Here is a 25,382-nt window from a genome sequence, read left to right on the forward strand (position 1 = left end):
GTGTGGGGATAGTGGGGGATAGTGGGGGATAGTGGGGGGATAGTGTGGGGATAGTGGGGGGATAGTGGGGGGATAGTGGGGGATAGTGGGGGGATAGTGGGGGATAGTGGGGGGATAGTGGGGGGATAGTGGGGATAGGGGGATAGTGGGGGGATAGTGGGGGGGGATAGTGGGGGGATAGTGTGGGGATAGTGGGGGGATAGTGGGGGGATAGTGGGGGGATAGTGTGGGGATAGTGTTGGGATAGTTTGCTTTGAAGTGTGTGTGTGTGTGTGTGTGTGTGTGTGTCTCTTTAGGCTGTGGCTTGTTTCCCATTGGATTATGTCAGGGGAAGCAGTGTTACCGAGCCAGCTGGTTGGCAGCGGATGGAGCAGCAGGGTTGGGTGCTGGTCGGTCCTCAGGGTCTTACCTCGCTGCAGGGAGGGTTTGCTGAACGGAGTAGGTGGCTGGGCGGCGGGGCCGGACATGGACCCTGGCCCAGTGGGCGTGGTCTGCAGCGATGGCTCCCTTGCGCCCTCCAGTGGATCCCCTGAGCTGCCGCGTTTGCACCGTGAAGACCCTGCGCATGTCATGGCCCGACTGGCTCGGCTGGTAGGTGTGGCTGGTCTGGCTGGTCCGGGCCCCAGGGCACCTGCTCTGACAGTCTCCGCGGGTCAGGAAGTTGTTGTCGTTGCCGTGGCAGCCACCGTACCAGAAGTGGGAGCACTTGGCGGCGGTGACGTCATAGAAGTATCGTGCCGTCCAGGCACTGCAGGAGCCGGCCGCCTTGGGCAGAGAACAGGTGGTTCTGGGAACTATAGAATGGGGGAGAAACAGGGAAGATAGTAGCGAATTCTGAGGGGAGCTCCGACCGAGACTCGAACCCGGGTCGAGAGAATGTCAACCCAACCCTTTAGCCGCCACGCCAAGTGATCCGAACCCCTTGGCGAGGTCGTTAGGTATCGTGTTAAGGTAGCACCAATACCATGCAACAAAACACAGAAAACAAAAACAATAAATGATCTATAACATTAACTTCCTGCCCTTTTTATCAGCATTCCTAAATCCTGTCTCCCTTCTCTTCCTCCCGCCCAGCCCCTCCTCACCTCCTCACCCCCCTCCTCCCCGTCCCTGTCCTACCATTGTCGGGTGGAGTGGGGCAGCCCTCTCCATCGGGACCTGCGGCGGCTGACGTACGGTCGAACAGCAGCCGTAGGTGGTCAGACGGCACTGGATACCGTTCTCAGCTGGTAGGAGGGGAGTAGTAGGAGCCTGAGGGAGAGAGAGACAGAGAGAGAGAGAGAGAGAGAGAGAGAGAGAGAGAGAGAGGGAGAGAGAGACAGAGAGAGAGAGAGAGAGAGAGAGAGAGAGAGAGAGAGAGAGAGAGAGAGACAGAGAGAGACAGAGAGAGAGACAGAGAGAGAGACAGAGAGACAGAGAGAGAGAGAGACAGAGAGACAGAGAGAGAGAGAGAGAGAGAGAGAGACAGAGAGAGAGACAGAGAGAGACAGAGAGAGAGAGAGTAATAGTGTAATAGTAATAGTGTAATAGTGAAGGTGTAAACTTGGCAGTAGAAAATCTTAACAGTATATTTGACCTCTCAGCTTCCCTATCAAATCTAAAAATCTCAAATAGAAAACCGAAGAAAATTAACAACAATGACAAATGGTTTGATGAAGAATGCAAAAATCTAAGAAAGAAATTGAGAAACCTGTCCAACCAAAAACATAGAGACCCGGAAAACCTGAGTCTACGCCTTCACTATGGTGAATCACTAAAACAATACAGAAATACACTACGGAAAAAGAAGGAACAGCATGTCAGAAATCAGCTCAATGTAATTGAAGAATCCATAGACTCTAACCACTTCTGGGAAAATTGGAAAACACTAAACAAACAACAACACGAAGAATTATCTATCCAAAATGGAGATGTATGGGTAAACCACTTCTCCAATCTTTTTGGCTCTATAACAAAGAATAAAGAGCAAAAACATATACATGATCAAATACAGATCTTAGAATCAACTATTAAAGACTACCAGAACCCACTGGATTCTCCAATTATATTGAATGAGTTACAGGACAAAATAAAAACCTCCAACCCAAAAAGGCCTGTGGTGTTGATGGTATCCTCAATGAAATGATCAAATATACAGACAACAAATTCCAATTGGCTATACTAAAACTCTTTAACATCATCCTTAGCTCTGGCATCTTCCCCAATATTTGGAACCAAGGACTGATCACCCCAATCCACAAAAATGGAGACAAATTTGACCCCAATAACTACCGTGGAATATGCGTCAACAGTAACCTTGGGAAAATCCTGCATTATCATTAACAGCAGACTCGTACACTTCCTCAATGAAAACAATGACTGAGCAAATGTCAAATTGGCTTTTTACCAAATTACCGTACAACAGACCATGTATTCACCCTGCACACCCTAATTGACAACCAAACAAACCAAAACAAAGGCAAAGTCTTCTCATGCTTTGTTGATTTCAAAAAAGCCTTCGACTCAATTTGGCATGAGGGTCTGCTATACAAACTGATGGAAAGTGGTGTTGGGGGTAAAACATACGACATCATAAAATCCATGTACACAAACAACAAGTGTGCGGTTAAAATTGGCAAAAAAACACACAAATTTCTTCACACAGGGTCGTGGGGTGAGACAGGGATGCAGCTTAAGCCCCACCCTCTTCAACATATATATCAACGAACTGGCACGGGCACTAGAAAAGTCTGCAGCACCCAGCCTCACCCTACTAGAATCTGAAGTCAAATGTCTGCTGTTTGCTGATGATCTGGTGCTTCTGTCACCAACCAAGGAGGGCCTACAGCAGCACCTAGATCTTATGCACAGATTCTGTCAGACCTGGGCCCTGACAGTAAATCTCAGTAAGACCAAAATAATGGTGTTCCAAAAAAGGTCCAGTCACCAGGACCACAAATACAAATTCCATCTAGACACTGTTGCCCTAGAGCACACAAAACTATACATACCTTGGCCTAAACATCAGCGCCACAGGTAACTTCCACAAAGCTGTGAACGATCTGAGAGACAAGGCAAGAAGGGCATTCTATGCCATCAAAAGGAACATAAATTTCAACATACCAATTAGGATTTGGCTAAAAATACTTGAATCAGTCATAGAGCCCATTGCCCTTTATGGTTGTGAGGTCTGGGGTCCGCTCACCAACCAAGACTTTACAAAATGGGACAAACACCAAATTGAGACTCTGCACGCAGAATTCTGCAAAAATATCCTCCGTGTACAACGTAGAACACCAAATAGTGCATGCAGAGCAGAATTAGGCCGATACCCACTAATTATCAAAATCCAGAAAAGAGCCGTTAAATTCAAAATTAAATTCTATAACCACCTAAAAGGAAGCGATTCCCAAACCTTCCACAACAAAGCCATCACCTACAGAGAGATGAACCTGGAGAAGAGTCCCCTAAGCAAGCTGGTCCTGGGGCTCTGTTCACAAACACAAACACACCCTACAGAGCCCCATGACAGCAGCACAATTAGACCCAACCAAATCATGAGAAAACAAAAAGATAATTACTTGACACATTGGAAAGAATTAACAAAAAACAGAGCAACTAGAATGCTATTTGGCCCTACACAGAGAGTACACAGCGGCAGAATACCTGACCACTGTGACTGACCCAAAATTAAGGAAAGCTTTGACTATGTACAGACTCAGCGAGCATAGCCTTGCTATTGAGAAAGGCCGCCGTAGGCAGACATGGCTCTCAAGAGTAGACAGGCTATGTGCTCACTGCCCACAAAATGAGGTGGAAACTGAGCTGCACTTCCTAACCTCCTGCCCAATGTATGACCATATTAGAGAGACATATTTCCCTCAGATTACACAGATCCACAAAGAATTCGAAAAACAAATCCAATTTTGAAAAACTCCCATATCTACTGGGTGAAATTCCACAGTGTGCCATCAGAGCGGCAAGATTTGTGACCTGTTGCCACGAGAAAAGGGCAACCAGTGAAGAACACGCACCATTGTAAATAATACACATATCTATGCTTATTTATTTTATCTTGTGTCCTTTACCATTTGCACATTGTAAAAACACTGTATATATATAATATGACATTTGTAATGTCTTTATTGTTTTGAAACTTCTGTATGTGTGATGTCTACTGTTAATTTTGATTGTTTATTTCACTATATATTATATACCTTACTTGCTTTGGCAATGTTAACACATGTTTCCCATGCCAATAAAGCCCCTTGAATTGAATTGAATTGAATTGAGAGAGACAGAGACAGAGAGACAGAGAGACAGAGAGAGAGAGACAGAGAGAGAGACAGAGAGACAGAGAGAGAGAGAGAGAGAGAGAGAGACAGAGAGAGAGAGAGAGACAGAGACAGAGAGACAGAGAGACAGAGAGAGAGACAGAGAGAGAGAGACAGAGAGAGAGAGAGACAGAGAGAGAGAGAGAGAGAGAGAGAGAGACAGAGACAGAGAGACAGAGAGACAGAGAGAGAGACAGAGAGAGAGAGACAGAGAGAGCACGGGGGTGGCAGCATCATGTTGTGGGGGTGCTTTGCTGCAGGAGGGACAGGTTCACTTCACAAAATAGATGGCATCATAAGGGTGGAAAATTATGTGGATATATTGGAGCAACATCTCAAGACATCAGTCAGGAAGTTAAACATTGGGCACAAATGGGTCTTCCAAATGGACAATGACCCCAAGCATACTTCCAAAGTTGTGGCAAAATGGCTTAAGGACAACAAAGTCAAGGTATTGGAGTGGCCATCACAAAGCCCTGACCTCAATCCTATAGAAAATTTGTGGGCAGAACTGAAAAAGCATGTGCGAGCAAGGAGGCCTACAAACCTGACTCAGTTACACCAGCTCTGTCAGGAGGAATGGGCCAGAATTCACCCAACTTATTGTGGGAAGCTTGTGGAAGGCTACCCGAAACGTTTGACCCAAGTTAAACAATTTAAAGGCCAAATACTAATTGATTGTATGTAATCTTCTGACCCACTGGGAATGTGATGAAAGAAATAAAAGTTGAAATAAATCACTCTACTATTATTCTGACATTTACATTCTTAAAATAAACCGGTGATCCTAACTAACCTAAAACAGGGAATTTATACTAGGATTAACTGTCAGGAATTGTGAAAAACTGAGTTTAAATGTATTTGGCTAAGGTGTATGTAAACTTCTGACTTCAACTGTATATATAACAATTCTCTCTCTCTATAACACTTCTCTCTATATATAACACTCTCTATATAACACTTCTCTCTATATATAACACTTCTCTCTCTATAACACTTCACTCTCTCTCTCTCTGTAACACTTTCTCTCTCTATAACACTTGTCTCTCTCTATAACACTTCTCTTTCTCTCGATAACACTTCACTCTCTCTCTCTCTCTATAACACTTCTCTTTCTCTCTATAAAACTTCTCTAATCTCTATAACACTTCACTCTCTCTCTTTCTCTCTATAACACTTCACTCACTCTCTCTCTCTCTGTAACACTTCTCTCTCTATATAACACTTGTCTTTCTCTATAACACTTCTCTTTCTCTCTGTATAACACTTCTCTCTATATATAACACTTTCTCTCTCTCTCTCTCTCTGTCTCTCTCTCTCTCTCTATAACACTTCTCTTTCTCTCTATAACACTTCTCTCTATATATAACACTTCTCTCTCTCTCTCTATAACACTTCTCTCTCTATAACACTTCTCACTCTCTCTCTCTCTATATATATATATATATATAACACTTATCTTTCTCTATATAACACTTCACTCACTCTCTCTCTGTAACACTTCTCTCTCTCTATAACACTTGTCTCTCTCTATAACACTTCTCTTTCTCTCTATAACACTTCTCTTTCTCTATAACACTTCACTCTCTCTCTCTCTCTATAACACTTCACTCACTCTCTCTCTCTGTAACACTTCTCTCTCTCTATAACACTTGTCTCTCTCTATAACACTTATCTTTCTCTCTATAACATTTCACTCTCTCTCTCTATAACACTTCTCTATATATAACACTTCTATTTCTCTCGATAACACTTCACTCTCTCTCTCTATAACACTTCTCTCTATATATAACACTTCTCACTCTCTCTGTCTCTCTCTCTCTATAACACTTCTCTTTCTCTCTATAACACTTCTCTAATCTCTATAACACTTCACTCTCTCTCTCTCTATAACACTTCACTCACTCTCTCTCTCTGTAACTTTTCTCTCTCTCTATAACACTTGTCTCTCTCTATAACACTTCTCTTTCTCTCTCTATAACACTTCTCTCTCTATATAACACTTCTCTCTCTCTCTCTATAACACTTCTCTCTCTCTCTATAACACTTCTCACTCTCTCTCTCTATATATATATATATATAACACTTATCTTTCTCTATATAACACTTCACTCTCTCTCTCTATAACACTTCTCTCTCTCTATAACACTTCTCACTCGCTCTCTCTCTCTATATATATATATATAACACTTATCTTTCTCTATATAACACTTCACTCACTCTCTTTTTCTGTAACACTTTTCACTCTCTATAACACTTGTCTCTCTGTACAAAACTATCTATATATATAACACTTCTCTCTATATATATATATATAACACTTCTCTCTCTATATATAACACTTGTCTCTCTCTATAACACTTCTCTCTCTCTATAACACTTCTCTCTCTATATATATAAGACTTATCTCTCTGTCTCTATATATATATATATATATAACACTTCTCTCTATATATATAACACTTGTCTCTCTATATATAACACTTCTCTCTCTCTATAACACTTCTCTCTCTATAACACTTCTCTCTCTATAACACTTCTCTCTCTATATATATATAACACTTATCTCTCTGTCTCTATATATATATAACACTTCTCTCTCTATATATATATATATATATATATATATAACACTTCTCTCTCTATATATATATAACACTTCTCTCTCTATATATAACACTGGTCTCTCTCTATAACACTTGTCTCTCTCTATAACACTTCTCTCTCTATAACACTTCTCTCTATATATATATATAAGACTTATCTCTCTGTCTCTATATATATATATATAACACTTCTCTCTCTATATATATATATATATACCACTTCTCTCTCTATAACACTTGTCTCTCTCTACAACACTTCACGCTCTCTCTATAACACTTCTCTCTATATCTATAACACTTCTCTCTCTCTCTACAACACTTCAATCTCACTATAACACTTATCTCTCTCTATATATAACACTTCTCTCTCTCTATAACACTTCTCTCTATACATATATAACACTTCTCTCTATATATATATAACACTTCTCTCTATATATATAACACTTCTCTCTCTATATATATAACACTTCTCTATATATATATATAACACTTCTCTCTCTATATATATATAACACTTCTCTCTATATATATATAACACTTCTCTCTCTATATATATATAACACTTCCCTATATATATATATATATATATAAATATATATATATATATAAAACACTTCTCTCTCTCTACAACACTTCACTCTCTCTCTACAATACTTCACTCTCTCTCTATATATAACACGTATCTCTCTCTATATATATAACACTTATCTCTCTCTATATATATAACACTTCTCTCTCTCTCTACAACACTTCACTCTCTCTCTATAACACTTATCTCTCTCTATATATAACACTTCTCTCTCTATATATATAACACTTCTCTCTCTCTCTCTACAACACTTCTCTTTCTATCTATAACACTTCTCTATCTCTCTCTACAACACTTCACTCTCTCTATAACACTTATCTCTCTATATATAACACTTCTCTATCTCTCTATATATATATAACACTTATCTCTCTCTATAACACCTCAATCTATATATATATATATAACACTTCTCTCTCTCTCTCTATAACACTTGTCTCTATATATATATATAACACTTCTCTCTCTCTCTATAACACTTGTCTCTCTATATAACACTTCTCTCTCTCTCTACAACACTTCACTCTCTCTCTATAACATTTCTCTCTCCCCCTATACCACCTCTCTCTCAGTTCCTTACTTACCATGGGGTGGGCTAGAGGGACATATTCCAGACAACCCTCTTTGTTGAGTCCCTGTGCTGCAGACACACCATCCCTGCAACACCCATACCTGACAGACAGACAGGCAGACAGACAGACAGACAGACAGACAGGCAGACAGACAGACAGGCAGACAGGCAGGCAGACAGACAGGCAGACAGGCAGACAGACAGGCAGACAGGCAGACAGGCAGACAGGCAGACAGACAGGCAGACAGACAGACAGACAGACAGACAGACAGACAGACAGGCAGACAGGCAGGCAGGCAGGCAGGCAGGCAGGCAGGCAGACAGACAGGCAGGCAGGCAGACAGGCAGACAGGCAGACAGACAGGCAGGCAGGCAGGCAGGCAGGCAGGCAGGCAGACAGACAGACAGACAGACAGACAGACAGACAGACAGACAGACAGACAGACAGACAGACAGACAGACAGACAGACAGACAGACGGGCAGACAGAGAGACCAGTAGTTATTTTTTTACTGTTGAAAGTTTGAGCAGAGAACAGAGAGAGCACTGTCAACAGAGAGACAACAAAGTTGCTATAGAAAATGCCACTGGTCTGTTACCTATAAAGCTATAGGCCTACATGGTAAACCCTATAGAGAAATAGAGGCCACCCTTTACTCTTTATTGCAGCCCCGTAATGAGGTTAGAGCTGAGCTCAGCTGAATACAGTACCTGGTGTTAATACAGCCATACTCCTCACAGCCCTCCCTGTTGGAACCCTGTGATATGGTCACACCATCCCTGCAGCATCCATACCTGGGGGGGGAGAGAGAGGGGGAGAGACAGACAGAGAGAGAGAGAGAGGGGGAGAGAGAGAATCAGAGAGAGAGGGGGGAGAGAGAGACAGAGAAAGAGAGAGAGAGAGAGAGAGAGAGAGAGAGAGGGGGGGGGAGAGACAGAGAGAGAGAGGAGAGAGAGACAGAGAGAGAGGGGGAGAGAGAGAGAGAGAGAGAGAGAGAGAGAGAGAGAGAGAGAGAGAGAGAGAGAGAGAGAGAGAGAGAGAGAGGAGAGAGAGAGAGAGAGAAAGAGACATTTAGTCAGACAGACAGTCAGGGAATGAGAAAGAGAACGTTTGAACAGGGGATCGTTCCCGAGAACAGCCCAGGCTACAAACTGACCATAGAACATGTTTCAAATAGACCTCTGACCCTATAGAGTTATATGGTAAACCCTGCTAGCCCCTGGTGGTGCAGAAAGACAGGCAGGATGGAGCTCAGTGTGTGTGTGTGTGTGTGTGTGTGTGTGTGTGTGTGTGTGTGTGTGTGTGTGTGTGTGTGTGTGTGTGTGTGTGTGTGTGTGTGTGTGTGTGTGTGTGTGTGTGTGTGTTCTACCTGGTGGTGGTGCAGACAGCCTGCTCAGGGCTGGATCCCCGTGGACAGCCCAGACCCCCTGTTCCCCCAGCAGCCATCACTCCGTCTGGACAGCAACCGTAGTAGGACCGGCTACAGTGTTGGGCTGGCCCGGAGCTGTGACCATGGTACACTGTGTTGGTCTGGTGGTCAGCAGAGTCTGGTCTGAGGACTGAGAGAGACAAGCATAGTAATTACATAGGGGGCAACGGTAGATACAGGTTCTGCCAACACAACTCAACACAGGATAGAGAGGTTCTGTAACTCAACACAGGGTAGAGAGAGAGGTTCTGTACCTCAACACAGGGTAGAGAGAGGTTCTGTAACTCAACACAGGGTAGAGAGAGGTTCTGTAAATCAACACAGGGTAGAGAGAGGTTCTGTAACTCAACACAGGGTAGAGGGAGGTTCTGTAACTCAACACAGGGTAGAGAGAGGTTCTGTAACTCAACACAGGGTAGAGAGAGGTTCTGTAACTCAACACAGGGTAGAGAGAGAGGTTCTGTACCTCAACACAGGGTAGAGAGAGGTTCTGTACCTCAACACAGGGTAGAGAGAGGTTCTGTAACTCAACACAGGGTAGAGAGAGGTTCTGTAACTCAACACAGGGTAGAGAGAGGTTCTGTAAATCAACACAGGGTAGAGAGAGGTTCTGTAACTCAACACAGGGTAGAGAGAGGTTCTGTAACTCAACACAGGGTAGAGAGAGGTTCTGTAACTCAACACAGGGTAGAGAGGTTCTGTAACTCAACACAGGGTAGAGAGAGGTTCTGTAACTCAACACAGGGTAGAGAGAGGTTCTGTAACTCAACACAGGGTAGAGAGAGGTTCTGTAACTCAACACAGGGTAGAGAGAGGTTCTGTAACTCAACACAGGTTCTGTAACTCAACACAGGGTAGAGAGAGGTTCTGTAACTCAACACAGGGTAGAGAGAGGTTCTGTAACTCAACACAGGGTAGAGAGAGGTTCTGTAACTCAACACAGGGTAGAGAGAGGTTCTGTAACTCAACACAGGGTAGAGAGAGGTTCTGTAACTCAACACAGGGTAGAGAGAGAGGTTCTGTAACTCAACACAGGGTAGAGAGAGAGGTTCTGTAACTCAACACAGGTTCTGTAACTCAACACAGGGTAGAGAGAGGTTCTGTACCTCAACACAGGGTAGAGAGAGGTTCTGTAAATCAACACAGGGTAGAGAGAGGGTTCTGTAAATCAACACAGGGTAGAGAGAGGTTCTGTACCTCAACACAGGGTAGAGAGAGGTTCTGTACCTCAACACAGGGTAGAGAGAGAGGTTCTGTAACTCAACACAGGGTAGAGAGAGAGGTTCTGTAACTCAACACAGGGTAGAGAGAGGTTCTGTAACTCAACACAGGGTAGAGAGAGGTTCTGTAACTCAACACAGGGTAGAGAGAGGTTCTGTAACTCAACACAGGGTAGAGAGAGGTTCTGTAACTCAACACAGGGTAGAGAGAGGTTCTGTAACTCAACACAGGGTAGAGAGGTTCTGTAACTCAACACAGGGTAGAGAGAGAGGTTCTGTAACTCAACACAGGGTAGAGAGAGGTTCTGTAACTCAACACAGGGTAGAGAGAGGTTCTGTAACTCAACACAGGGTAGAGAGAGAGGTTCTGTAACTCAACACAGGGTAGAGAGAGGTTCTGTAAATCAACACAGGGTAGAGAGAGGTTCTGTAAATCAACACAGGGTAGAGAGAGGTTCTGTAAATCAACACAGGGTAGAGAGAGGTTCTGTAAGGTTCTGTAAATCAACACAGGGTAGAGAGTAAATCAACACAGAGGTTCTGTACCTCAACACAGGGTAGAGAGAGAGGTTCTGTAAATCAACACAGGGTAGAGAGAGGTTCTGTACCTCAACACAGGGTAGAGAGAGGTTCTGTAAATCAACACAGGGTAGAGAGAGGTTCTGTAACTCAACACAGGGTAGAGAGAGAGGTTCTGTAAATCAACACAGGGTAGAGAGAGGTTCTGTAACTCAACACAGGGTAGAGAGAGGTTCTGTAAATCAACACAGGGTAGAGAGAGGTTCTGTAAATCAACACAGGGTAGAGAGAGAGGTTCTGTAAATCAACACAGGGTAGAGAGAGGTTCTGTAACTCAACACAGGGTAGAGAGAGGTTCTGTAACTCAACACAGGGTAGAGAGAGGTTCTGTACCTCAACACAGGGTAGAGAGAGAGGTTCTGTAAATCAACACAGGGTAGAGAGGTTCTGTAAATCAACACAGGGTAGAGAGAGGTTCTGTAACTCAACACAGGGTAGAGAGAGGTTCTGTAAATCAACACAGGGTAGAGAGAGGTTCTGTAACTCAACACAGGGTAGAGAGAGGTTCTGTAACTCAACACAGGGTAGAGAGAGAGGTTCTGTAAATCAACACAGGGTAGAGAGAGGTTCTGTAAATCAACACAGGGTAGAGAGAGGTTCTGTAACTCAACACAGGGTAGAGAGGTTCTGTAAATCAACACAGGGTAGAGAGAGGTTCTGTAACTCAACACAGGGTAGAGAGAGGTTCTGTAACTCAACACAGGGTAGAGAGAGGTTCTGTAAATCAACACAGGGTAGAGAGAGGTTCTGTAACTCAACACAGGGTAGAGAGAGGTTCTGTAACTCAACAAAGGGTAGAGAGAGGTTCTGTAACTCAACACAGGGTAGAGAGAGGTTCTGTAACTCAACACAGGGTAGAGAGAGAGGTTCTGTAAATCAACACAGGGTAGAGAGAGGTTCTGTAAATCAACACAGGGTAGAGAGAGGTTCTGTAACTCAACACAGGGTAGAGAGAGGTTCTGTAACTCAACACAGGGTAGAGAGAGGTTCTGTAAATCAACACAGGGTAGAGAGAGAGGTTCTGTAACTCAACACAGGGTAGAGAGAGGTTCTGTAACTCAACACAGGGTAGAGAGAGAGGTTCTGTAACTCAACACAGGGTAGAGAGAGGTTCTGTAACTCAACACAGGGTAGAGAGAAGATGTTTATGCTGAGTGCCAGTCTGTTTCTTGTCTCTTGACAACACCACATGAATGACATCAATAGATCCAAGTAGAGACTACACAGCACTGTAGCTACACCACCCAGACTACACAGCACTGTAGCTACACCACCCAGACTACACAGCACTGTAGCTACACCACCCAGACTACACAGCACGGTAGCTACACCACCCAGACTACACAGCACTGTAGCTACACCACCCAGACTACACAGCACTGTAGCTACACCACCCAGACTACACAGCACAGTAGCTACACCACCCAGACTACACAGCACTGTATACACCACCCAGACTACCCAGCACTGTAGACACCACCCAGACTACCCAGCACGGTACCTACACCACCCAGACTACACAGCACTGTAGACACCACCCAGACTACCCAGCACTGTAGACACCACCCAGACTACACAGCACTGTAGACACCACCCAGACTACCCAGCACTGTAGACACCACCCAGACTACCCAGCACTGTAGACACCACCCAGACTACACAGCACTGTAGACACCACCCAGACTACCCAGCACTGTAGACACCACCCAGACTACACAGCACTGTAGACACCACCCAGACTACACAGCACTGTAGACACCACCCAGACTACCCAGCACTGTAGACACCACCCAGACTACCCAGCACTGTAGACACCACCCAGACTACCCAGCACTGTAGACACCACCCAGACTACACAGCACTGTAGGTACACCACTACACCGCAGTAGTACTAGGATATACACCGCAGTAGGAAAAAACACCACAGTAGAACTAGGATATACACCATAGTAGAACTAGGATATACACCACAGTAGAACTAGGATATACACCACAGTAGAACTAGGATATACACCACAGTAGACCTAGGATATACACCATAGTAGAACTAGGATATACGCCGCAGTAGAACTAGGATATACACCACAGTAGAACTAGGATATACACCACAGTAGGATATACACCGCAGTAGGACTAGGATATACACCACAGTAGGATATACACCACAGTAGAACTAGGATATACACCATAGTAGAACTAGGATATATACCACAGTAGAACTAGGATATATACTGCAGTAGGATATACACCACAGTAGGATATACACCGCAGTAGGGTATACACCACAGTAGGATATACACCACAGTAGAACTAGGATATACACCACAGTAGAACTAGGATATACACCACAGTAGGATATACACCACAGTAGGATATACACCACAGTAGGACTAGGATATACACCACAGTAGAACTAGGATATACACCACAGTAGGAAATACACCACAGTAGAACTAGGATATACACCATAGTAGAACTAGGATATATACTGCAGTAGGATATACACCACAGTAGGATATACACCACAGTAGGATATACACCACAGTAGGGTAATACCGCAGTAGGATATACACCACAGTAGGATATACACCACAGTAGGATATACACCACAGTAGGATATACACCACAGTAGGACTAGGATATACACCACAGTAGGGTAAACACCACAGTAGGGTATACACCACAGTAGGATATACACCACAGTAGGATATACACCACAGTAGGACTAGGATATACACCACAGTAGGGTAAACACCACAGTAGGGTATACACCACAGTAGGATATACACCACAGTAGGATATACACCGCAGTAGGATATACACCACAGTAGGATATACACCACAGTAGAACTAGGATATACACCATAGTAGAACTAGGATATATACTGCAGTAGGATATACACCACAGTAGGATATACACCACAGTAGAACTAGGATATACACCATAGTAGAACTAGGATATATACTGCAGTAGGATATACACCACAGTAGGATATACACCACAGTAGAACTAGGATATACACCACAGTAGGAAATACACCACAGTAGAACTAGGATATACACCATAGTAGAACTAGGATATATACTGCAGTAGGATATACACCACAGTAGGATATACACCACAGTAGGGTAATACCGCAGTAGGATATACACCACAGTAGGATATACACCACAGTAGGATATACACCACAGTAGGATATACACCACAGTAGGATATACACCACAGTAGGAATAGGATATACACCACAGTAGGAATAGGATATACACCACAGTAGGGTAAACACCACAGTAGGGTAAACACCGCAGTAGGATATACACCACAGTAGGATATACACCACAGTAGGATATACACCACAGTAGGATATACACCACAGTAGGGTAAACACCACAGTAGGATATACACCACAGTAGGAAAAAACACCACAGTAGGAAAAAACACCGCAGTAGAACTAGGATATACACCACAGTAGGATATACACCACAGTAGAACTAGGATATACACCATAGTAGAACTAGGATATATACTGCAGTAGGATATACACCACAGTAGGATATACACCACAGTAGGATATACACCACAGTAGGATATACACCGCAGTAGGATATACACCACAGTAGGGTATACACCACAGTAGGGTATACACCACAGTAGGGTATACACCACAGTAGGATATACACCACAGTAGGATATGCACCACAGTAGAACTAGGATATATACCACAGTAGGGTATACACCACAGTAGGATATGCACCACAGTAGAACTAGGATATATACCACAGTAGGACTGACATCACAGCTCCATCCAGCCTGCCCATCTGCACCACCACCAGGTAGACCAAACACACACAAGTTCAGGCAGAACAGGACAGACAGAGTCACTGTCCAGGCCAGCGCTCACTCACACACTCCAGTGCCTCCAAATATTTTAATCAGACTGCCCAATCCTACGGACCCCCGAAAACATGTCAATCAGAACAGGATAATTAGGATGGGGGCTGGAGGAGAGGGACAGGGGGTGGGGGGCTGGAGGAGAGGGACAGGGGGTGGGGCGGAACTGGAGGAGAGGGACAGGGGGGTGGGGGGGCTGGAGGAGAGGGACAGGGGGGGGGGGGGGCTGTTGCCAGACAGTTGGAAGCACAGAATCATCTAGAATGTCATTGTACGCTGTAGCGTTAAGATTTCCCTTCACTAGAAGGGGCCTAGCCCGAACCATGAAAAACAGCCCCAGACAATTATTCCTCCTCCACCAAACCTTACAGTTGGCATTCTGCATTGGTTGCAGGTAGCGTTCTCCTGGCATCCACCAAAACCCAAATTTGTCAGTCTTACTGCCAGATGGTGAAGCGTGATTCATCACTCCAGAGAACACGATTCCACTGCTCCAGAGTCCAATAGCGGCGAGCTCCAGGTGACGCTTGGCATTGAGCGTGGTGATCTTAGGCTTGTGTGCGGCTGCTCGGCCATGGAAACCCATTTCATGAAGTTCCCGACAGACAGCTCTTGTGCTGACGTTGCTTCCAGAGGCAGTTTGGAACTCAGTAGTGAGGGTTGCAACCGAGGCCAGACGATTTCTACACCCTAAGTGTTTCAGCACTCGGCGGTCCCGTTCTTTGAGCTTGTGTGGCCTACCACTTCACGGCTGAGCCGTTGTTGCTCCTAGAGGTTTCCACTTCACAATAACAGCACTTACACTTGACCGGGGGGCAGCTCTAGCAGGGAAGCAATTTTGGCATCCTTTGACGATGCCTTCATTCGAAAGTCACTGAGCTCTTCAGTAAGGTCATTCTACTGCAAATATTTGTCTTTGGAGATCGCATGGCAGTGTTCTCGATTTTACACACCAGTCTGCAACAGGTTTGGCTGAAATAGCAGAATCCACTCATTTGAATGGGTGTCCACTTACTTTTGTATATATTATGCACCTGTATGAAAGTCAAGAACACTCAAGTTCACTGGGACAGATAGATGGAGTTAGGAACAACCTGTATTGTGATCTGGGACGCCGTGCTGTGTGTTGTCTTGTCCTCTGGGATCCTGCATGCTGGGGACAACTGGACAACAACAAGAAGAAGAGACACAGAATTACAGATGTATTCTGTAGATTATATACATACATATACACTGGGGACAACAACAGGAAGAAGAGATAGACTCTCATATCTATAGTTCAGATTATATACATACATATACACTGGGGACAACTGGACAACAACAAGAAGAGACACAGAATTACAGATGTATTCTGTAGATTATATGGTTGAGATTCATGTCAATTTCGACGACAATCAGCACACACACACACCCAGCCACCCAGCCACCCACCCACCCACCCACACACACACACACACACACACACACACACACACACACACACACACACACACACACCATGTCTCACCCTGTGGGCTGTAGCAGGGCTGTGTGTTGCAGGTCTCCACTGTGAGGGGTTTGGGGACGGAGTTACAACGTTCCACTGGGTACAGGTTCCTCTCTCTGTCAGAACACATCACCTGGCGCTCACGCAGACCTGACTCACAGCTCTTAGAGCACTGGAGACAAGAGAGGAGGAGAGGAGGAGAGGTGGAGAGGAGTGGAGGAGAGGAGGAGAGGAAATGAGGAGAGAGAATAGGAGGAGGAGAGGTGGAGAGGAGGAGAGGAGAGGAGGGGGAGAGAGGAGGGGGAGAGGGAGAGGGAGGAGAGGAGAGGAGAGGAGAGGAGAGGAGAGGGAGAGGGAGAGGGAGAGGAGAGGAGAGGAGAGGAGAGGAGAGGAGAGAGAGGAGAGGAGAGGAGAGGAGAGGGAGAGGAGAGGAGAGAGGAGAGGTGGAGAAGAGTGGAGGAGAGGAGGAGAGGAAATGAGGAGAGGAAATGAGGAGAGAAAATAGGAGGAGAGGAGGAGAGGGGGAGAGGAGATGAGATGGAGAGGAGAGGAGAGGAGAGGAGGAGGAGGAGAGAGGAGGAGGAGAGGTGGAGAGGTGGAGGAGAGGAGGAGAGGTGGAGAGGAGGAGAGAGGAGGATAGGAGATGAGGTAGAGAGGAGATGAGAGGAGGAGAGGTGGAGAGATGGAGAGGTGGAGAGGAGGAGGAGAGGAGATGAGGTGAAGAGGAGGAGGAGAGAGGAGAAGGAGAGGAGATGAGGTGGAGAGGAGAGGAGAGGAGGAGGAGAGGTGGAGAGGTGAAGAGGAGGAGGAGAGGTGGAGAGGTGAAGAGGAGGAGGAGAGAGGAGGAGGACAGGTGGAGAGGAGGAGGAGAGGTGGAGAGGTGAAGAGGAGGAGGAGAGAGGAGGAGGAGAGGAGGAGAGGTGGAGAGGTGAAGAGGAGGAGAGAGGAGGAGGAGAGGAGGAGAGGTGGAGAGGAGGAGGACAGGTGGAGAGGTGAAGAGGAGGAGGAGAGGTGGAGAGGAGAGGAGGAGAAAGGAGGAGAGGAGGAGAGAAGGAGGAGAGGTGGAGAGGTGAAGAGGAGGAGGAGAGAGGAGGAGGAGAGGAGGAGGAGAGGTGGAGAGGTGAAGAGGAGGAGGAGAGAGGAGGAGGAGAGGAGGAGAGGTGGAGAGGAGGAGGAGAGGTGGAGAGGAGGAGGAGAGGTGGAGAGGTGAAGAGGAGGAGAGAGGAGGAGGAGAGGTGGAGAGGAGGAGAGAGGAGGAGAGGTGGAGAGGAGGAGAGGAGAGGAGAGGTGAGGAGAGGTGGAGAGGAGGAGGAGAGGTGTGTGTGTGTGCGTGTGCGTGTGCATGTGCGTGTGTGTGTGTTAATTGCATAAGCGTGTGTGTGCAATGAGTTTGTGTGTCTGTCTGTTCCACTCACCAGTCCCCAGTCTCCAACGTGCCAGCTGACAGCCAGTAGGCATGCGGGCATGGAGCAGGGCTGGGCGGCTGGGGGCGGAGTGAGGCGACGAGGAGGTGTCTGCTAGCTGGACTGATGCTGCTCCGACACATCACCTCTCTGGACTGATCCCCTGTCCCACATGTCACTGAGCACTGCAGAGAACACAACACAATGTAGCTAGTAAAACGGAACACTGCAGAGAACACAACACAATGTAGCTAGTTAAACTGAACACTGGAGAGAACACAACACAATGTAGCTAGTAAAACTGAACACTGGAGAGAACACAACACAATGTAGCTAGTTAAACTGAACACTGCAGAGAACACAACACAATGTAGCTAGTTAAACTGAACACTGCAGAGAACACAACACAATGTAGCTAGTTAAACTGAACACTGGAGAGAACACAACACAATGTAGCTAGTTAAACTGAAAACTGGAGAGAACACAACACAATGTAGCTAGTTAAACTGAACACTGGAGAGAACACAACACAATGTAGCTAGTTAAACTGAACACTAGAGAGAACACAACACAATGTAGCTAGTTAAACTGAACACTGGAGAGAACACAACACAATGTTGCTAGTTAAACTGAACACTGCAGAGAACACAACACAATGTAGCTAGTTAAACTGAACACTGCAGAGAACACAACACAATGTTGCTAGTTAAACTGAACACTGGAGAGAACACAATACAATGTAGCTAGTTAAACTGAACACTGGAGAGAACACAACACAATGTAGCTAGTTAAACTGAACACTGGAGAGAACACAACACAATGTAGCTAGTTAAACTGAACACTGCAGAGAACACAACATACAGTGGGATTGATCACTCGTCCAATAATAAAACTAGACCCTCTTCCTGTTTCTAGATCTGAACAGTAGGTATGAAGCAGTGCATTATCTCACGTTATCGCATCGGCCAAACGTTCCAAAGTAGGGAGGCACAGTGCCAACCGTCAAAGAGTCAAGATACGTGCTGATTTCTGAGAACAGTCCCACAACTTTGGCCCTTTACAACATCAGCAACAAGGTGGCAAACTAGCTACCGTTTGACCAGTCCAATAACCTTGTTCCAGGCTACTAGCTGGAGCAAGTTAGCATGCGCTGATCCGTAGTAACCAGTGCCGTCACAGCTGCCCGAGAGCGGAGTGATTTTCAGAATTAGGAACAAGTGTTATGCTGATCAGCAAAAACCTAAATTCCATGTGTTCGTTAGGGAGGTCGAGGGTCATGTCGGAGTGTTGCCGTCTAACGTGAGACATTGTAGGGTCGTGGTGGAGTTTCCACCCTCTATAAAACATCAAACGGTTGGGGAAACGTTTCCCAAACTCGGTCCTGGGGACCCTGAAGGGTGCACGTTTTGTTTTATATTTTTTATGCCTTTCAAATAATCACCTCATCGTCAAGCTTTGATTCTATTAATTCAGCTGTGTAGTGTTATGGAAAAAAACTCCACCGTTCTTTGGGATCCCCAACACACTGGATTAGGGCCAAGGGGAAGGAGAGTTAGCACCTCAGGTCTACCCCTCTCCATCTCCTGACTGCAGTACCTACCACACTCAGGTCTACCCCTCTCCCTCTCCTGACTGCAGTACCTACCACACTCAGGTCTACCCCTCTCCATCTCCTGACTGCAGTACCTACCACACTCAGGTCTACCCCTCTCCCTCTCCTGACTGCAGTACCTACCACACTCAGGTCTCCCCCTCTCCCTCTCCAGACTGCAGTACCTACCACGCTCAGGTCTACACCTCTCCTGACTGCAGTACCTACCACGCTCAGGTCTCCCCCTCTCCCTCTCCTGACTGCAGTACCTACCACACTCAGGTCTACCCCTCTCCAGACTGCAGTACCTACCACACTCAGGTCTACCCCTCTCCCTCTCCTGACTGCAGTACCTACCACGCTCAGGTCTACCCCTCTCCCTCTCCTGACTGCAGTACCTACCACACTCAGGTCTACCCCTCTCCCTCTCCTGACCGCAGTACCTACCACACTCAGGTCTACCCCTCTCCCTCTCCTGACTGCAATACCTACCACGCTCAGGTCTACACCTCTCCTGACTGCAGTACCTACCACGCTCAGATCTACCCCTCTCCCTCTCCTGACTGCAGTACCTACCACACTCAGGTCTCTCCCTCTCCTGACTGCAGTACCTACCACGCTCAGGTCTACCCCTCTCCCTCTCCTAACTGCAGTACCTACCACACTCAGGTCTACCCCTCTCCCTCTCCTGACTGCAGTACCTACCACGCTCAGGTCTCCCCCTCTCCAGACTGCAGTACCTACCACACTCAGGTCTACCCCTCTCCTGACTGCAGTACCTACCACACTCAGGTCTCTCCCTCTCCTGACTGCAGTACCTACCACACTCAGGTCTACCCCTCTCCCTCTCCTGACTGCAATACCTACCACGCTCAGGTCTACCCCTCTCCCTCTCCTGACTGCAGTACCTACCACGCTCAGGTCTACACCTCTCCTGACTGCAGTACCTACCACGCTCAGATCTACCCCTCTCCCTCTCCTGACTGCAGTACCTACCACACTCAGGTCTACCCCTCTCCTGACTGCAGTACCTACCACACTCAGGTCTACCCCTCTCCTGACTGCAGTACCTACCACGCTCAGATCTACCCCTCTCCCTCTCCTGACCACAGTACCTACCACGCTCAGGTCTACCCCTCTCCCTCTCCTGACTGCAGTACCTACCACGCTCAGGTCTACCCCTCTCCCTCTCCTGACTGCAGTACCTACCACGCTCAGGTCTACCCCTCTCCAGACTGCAGTACCTACCACGCTCAGGTCTACCCTCTCCCTCTCCTGACTGCAGTACCTACCACACTCAGGTCTCCCCCTCTCCTGACTGCAGTACCTACCACGCTCAGATCTACCCCTCTCCCTCTCCTGACCACAGTACCTACCACGCTCAGGTCTACCCCTCTCCCTCTCCTGACTGCAGTACCTACCACGCTCAGGTCTACCCCTCTCCCTCTCCTGACTGCAGTACCTACCACGCTCAGGTCTACCCCTCTCCAGACTGCAGTACCTACCACGCTCAGGTCTACCCCTCTCCCTCTCCTGACTGCAGTACCTACCACGCTCAGGTCTACCCCTCTCCCTCTCCAGACTGCAGTACCTACCACACTCAGGTCTACCCCTCTCCCTCTCCTGACTGCAGTACCTACCACACTCAGGTCTACCCCTCTCCCTCTCCAGACTGCAGTACCTACCACACTCAGGTCTCCCCCTCTCCTGAATGCAGTACCTACCACACTCAGGTCTACCCCTCTCCAGACTGCAGTACCTACCACGCTCAGGTCTACCCCTCTCTCAGGTCTACCCCTCTCCCTCTCCAGACTGCAGTACCTACCACGCTCAGGTCTACCCCTCTCCCTCTCCTGACTGCAGTACCTACCACGCTCAGGTCTCCCCTCTCCTGAATGCAGTACCTACCACACTCAGGTCTCCCCTCTCCAGACTGCAGTACCTACCACGCTCAGGTCTCCCCCTCTCCCTCTCCTGACTGCAGTACCTACCACGCTCAGGTCTCCCCCTCTCCCTCTCCTGACTGCAGTACCTACCACGCTCAGGTCTCCCCCTCTCCTGACTGCAGTACCTACCACACTCAGGTCTCCCCCTCTCCAGACTGCAGTACCTACCACGCTCAGGTCTCCCCCTCTCCCTCTCCTGACTGCAGTACCTACCACGCTCAGGTCTCCCCCTCTCCTGACTGCAGTACCTACCACACTCAGGTCTCCCCCTCTCCAGACTGTAGTACCTACCACGCTCAGGTCTCCCCCTCTCCCTCTCCTGACTGCAGTACCTACCACGCTCAGGTCTCCCCCTCTCCTGACTGCAGTACCTACCACGCTCAGGTCTCCCCCTCTCCTGACTGCAGTACCTACCACACTCAGGTCTCCCCCTCTCCAGACTGCAGTACCTACCACGCTCAGGTCTCCCCCTCTCCCTCTCCTGACTGCAGTACCTACCACGCTCAGGTCTCCCCCTCTCCAGACTGCAGTACCTACCACGCTCAGGTCTCCCCCTCTCCAGACTGCAGTACCTACCACGCTCAGGTCTACCCCTCTCCCTCTCCTGACTGCAGTACCTACCACGCTCAGGTCTCCCCCTCTCCAGACTGCAGTACCTACCACGCTCAGGTCTACCCCTCTCCCTCTCCTGACTGCAGTACCTACCACGCTCAGGTCTACACCTCTCCCTCTCCTGACTGCAGTACCTACCACGCTCAGGTCTACCCCTCTCCCCCCTCTCCCTACCACACTCAGGTCTACCCCTCTCCCTCTCCTGACTGCAGTACCTACCACACTCCAGACAGAGGCCCTCCAGGAGACACAACGCTGCATGTTGCAGGTCTGCAGGGCGGGCGGAGTGAGGGTGTAGGCTGCACAGACGGCGTCCTCCACCACACGGGGCCCTGATGCATCATGGGAGACACACTGCACACTGCGCACCTGGGAGCCGCCGCCACACGATACAGAGCACACGTTCCATTCACCTGTCGACCAGCTGAGACGGGGAACAGAGAGACGGGAGTCAATAACTGATTCAGAGTCGCTGCATGTGATTCAGAGTGGCTGTATGTGATTCAGAGTGGCTGCATGTGATTCAGAGTGGCTGCATGTGATTCAGAGTCGCTGCAAGTGATTCAGAGTGGCTGCATGTGATTCAGAGTGGCTGCATGTGATTCAGAGTCGCTGCATGTGATTCAGAGTGGCTGCAAGTGATTCAGAGTGGCTGCATGTGATTCAGAGTCGCTGCAAGTGATTCAGAGTGGCTGCATGTGATTCAGAGTGGCTGCATGTGATTCAGAGTCGCTGCATGTGATTCAGAGTGGCTGCATGGGATTCAGAGTGGCTGCATGCGATTCAGAGTCGCTGCATGTGATTCAGAGTGGCTGCATGTGATTCAGAGTGGCTGCATGTGATTCAGAGTCGCTGCAAGTGATTCAGAGTGGCTGCATGTGATTCAGAGTGGCTGCATGTGATTCAGAGTCGCTGCATGTGATTCAGAGTGGCTGCATGGGATTCAGAGTGGCTGCATGCGATTCAGAGTCGCTGCATGTGATTCAGAGTGGCTGCATGTGATTCAGAGTGGCTGCATGTGATTCAGAGTCGCTGTATGTGATTCAGAGTCGCTGCATGTGATTCAGGGTGGCTGCATGTGATTCAGAGTCGCTGCAAGTGATTCAGAGTGGCTGCATGTGATTCAGAGGGGCTGTATGTGATTCAGAGTGGCTGCATGTGATTCAGAGTCGCTGCATGTGATTCAGAGAGGCTGCATGTGATTCAGAGTCGCTGTATGTGATTCAGAGTGGCTGCATGTAATTCAGAGTGGCTGAATGTGATTCAGAGTCGCTGCATGTGATTCAGAGTGGCTGCATGTGATTCAGAGTCGGTGCAAGTTATTCAGAGTGGCTGCATGCGATTCAGAGTGGCTGCATGTGATTCAGAGTGGCTGCATGTGATTCAGAGTGGCTGCATGTGATTCAGAGTCGCTGCATGTGATTCAGAGTGGCTGCATGTGATTCAGAGTGGCTGCATGCGATTCAGAGTCGCTGCATGTGATTCAGAGTGGCTGCATGTACTTCAGAGTGGCTGCATGTGATTTAGAGTCACTGTATGTGATTCAGAGTCGCTGTATGTGATTCAGAGTCGCTGCATGTGATTCAGGGTGGCTGCATGTGATTCAGAGTGGCTGCATGTGAATCAGAGTCACTGTATGTGATTCAGAGTGGCTGCATGTGATTCAGAGTGGCTGCATGTGATTCAGAGTCGCTGCATGTGATTCAGGGTGGCTGCATGTGATTCAGAGTGGCTGCATGTGAATCAGAGTCACTGTATGTGATTCAGAGTGGCTGCATGTGATTCAGAGTGGCTGCATGTGATTCAGAGTCGCTGCATGTGATTCAGAGTGGCTGCATGTGATTCAGAGTGGCTGCATGTGATTTAGAGTAGCTGCATGTGATTCAGAGTGGCTGCATGTGATTCAGAGTCGCTGCAAGTGATTCAGAGTGGCTGCATGTGATTCAGAGTGGCTGCATGTGATTCAGAGTGGCTGCATGTGATTCAGAGTGGCTGCATGTGATTCAGAGTCGCTGTATGTGATTCAGAGTGGCTGCATGTGATTCAGAGTCGCTGCATGTGAATCAGAGTGGCTGCATGTGAATCAGAGTCACTGTATGTGATTCAGAGTGGCTGCATGTGATTCAGAGTGGCTGCATGTGATTCAGAGTCGCTGCATGTGATTCAGAGTGGCTGCATGTGATTCAGAGTGGCTGCATGTGATTTAGAGTGGCTGCATGTGATTCAGAGTGGCTGCATGTGATTCAGAGTCGCTGCAAGTGATTCAGAGTGGCTGCATGTGATTCAGAGTGGCTGCATGTGATTCAGAGTGGCTGCATGTGATTCAGAGTGGCTGCATGTGATTCAGAGTGGCTGCATGTGATTCAGAGTGGCTGCATGTGATTCAGAGTGACCTGCATGTGATTCAGTGTCGCTGCATGTGATTCAGAGTGGCTGCATGTGATTCAGAGTGGCTGCATGTGATTCAGAGTGGCTGCATGTGATTCAGAATAGCTGCAATTGATTCAGAGTACCTGCATGTGATTCATGTGCATGTCTGCCCACTCTACTGTCTAGGTAGCTGCTGCCCACTCTACTGTCTATGTAGCAGCTGCCCACTCTACTGTCTAGGTAGCTGCTGCCCACTCTACTGTCTAGGTAGCTGCTGCCCACTCTACTGTCTAGGTAGCTGCTGCCCACTCTACTGTCTAGGTATGTGCTGCACACTCTACTGTCTAGGTAACTGCTACCCACTCTACTGTCTAGGTAACTGCTACCCACTCTACTGTCTGGGTAGCTGCTGCCCGCTCTACTGTCTAGGTAGCTGCTGCCCACTCTACTGTCTAAGTAGCTGCTGCCCACTCTACTGTCTAGGTATCTGCTGCCCACTCCACTGTCTACATAACTGCTGCTCACTCTACTGTCTAGGTAGCTGCTGCCCGCTCTACTGTCTAGGTAGCTGCTGCCCACTCTACTGTCTAAGTAGCTGCTGCCCACTCTACTGTCTAGGTATCTGCTGCCCACTCCACTGTCTACATAACTGCTGCTCACTCTACTGTCTAGGTAGCTGCTGCCCACTCTACTGTCTAGGTAGCTGCTGCCCACTCTACTGTCTATGTAGCTGTGTGGAAGGAGCAGCACTCTAGTCGCTGTGAGGAAGGAG

At 47.5% G+C, this 25,382-nt stretch overlaps 1 pseudogene; it reads right to left on the reverse strand.

The window, feature by feature from the left end:
• Positions 1 to 409: 409 nt before the first annotated feature.
• LOC135532753 (papilin-like) overlaps positions 410 to 25,382 on the reverse strand; it is an 89,972-nt pseudogene continuing 64,999 nt past the window's right edge.

This window comes from Oncorhynchus masou, unplaced genomic scaffold, assembly GCF_036934945.1.
Source record: "Oncorhynchus masou masou isolate Uvic2021 unplaced genomic scaffold, UVic_Omas_1.1 unplaced_scaffold_2008, whole genome shotgun sequence".
NCBI classification, from domain to species: domain Eukaryota; kingdom Metazoa; phylum Chordata; class Actinopteri; order Salmoniformes; family Salmonidae; genus Oncorhynchus; species Oncorhynchus masou.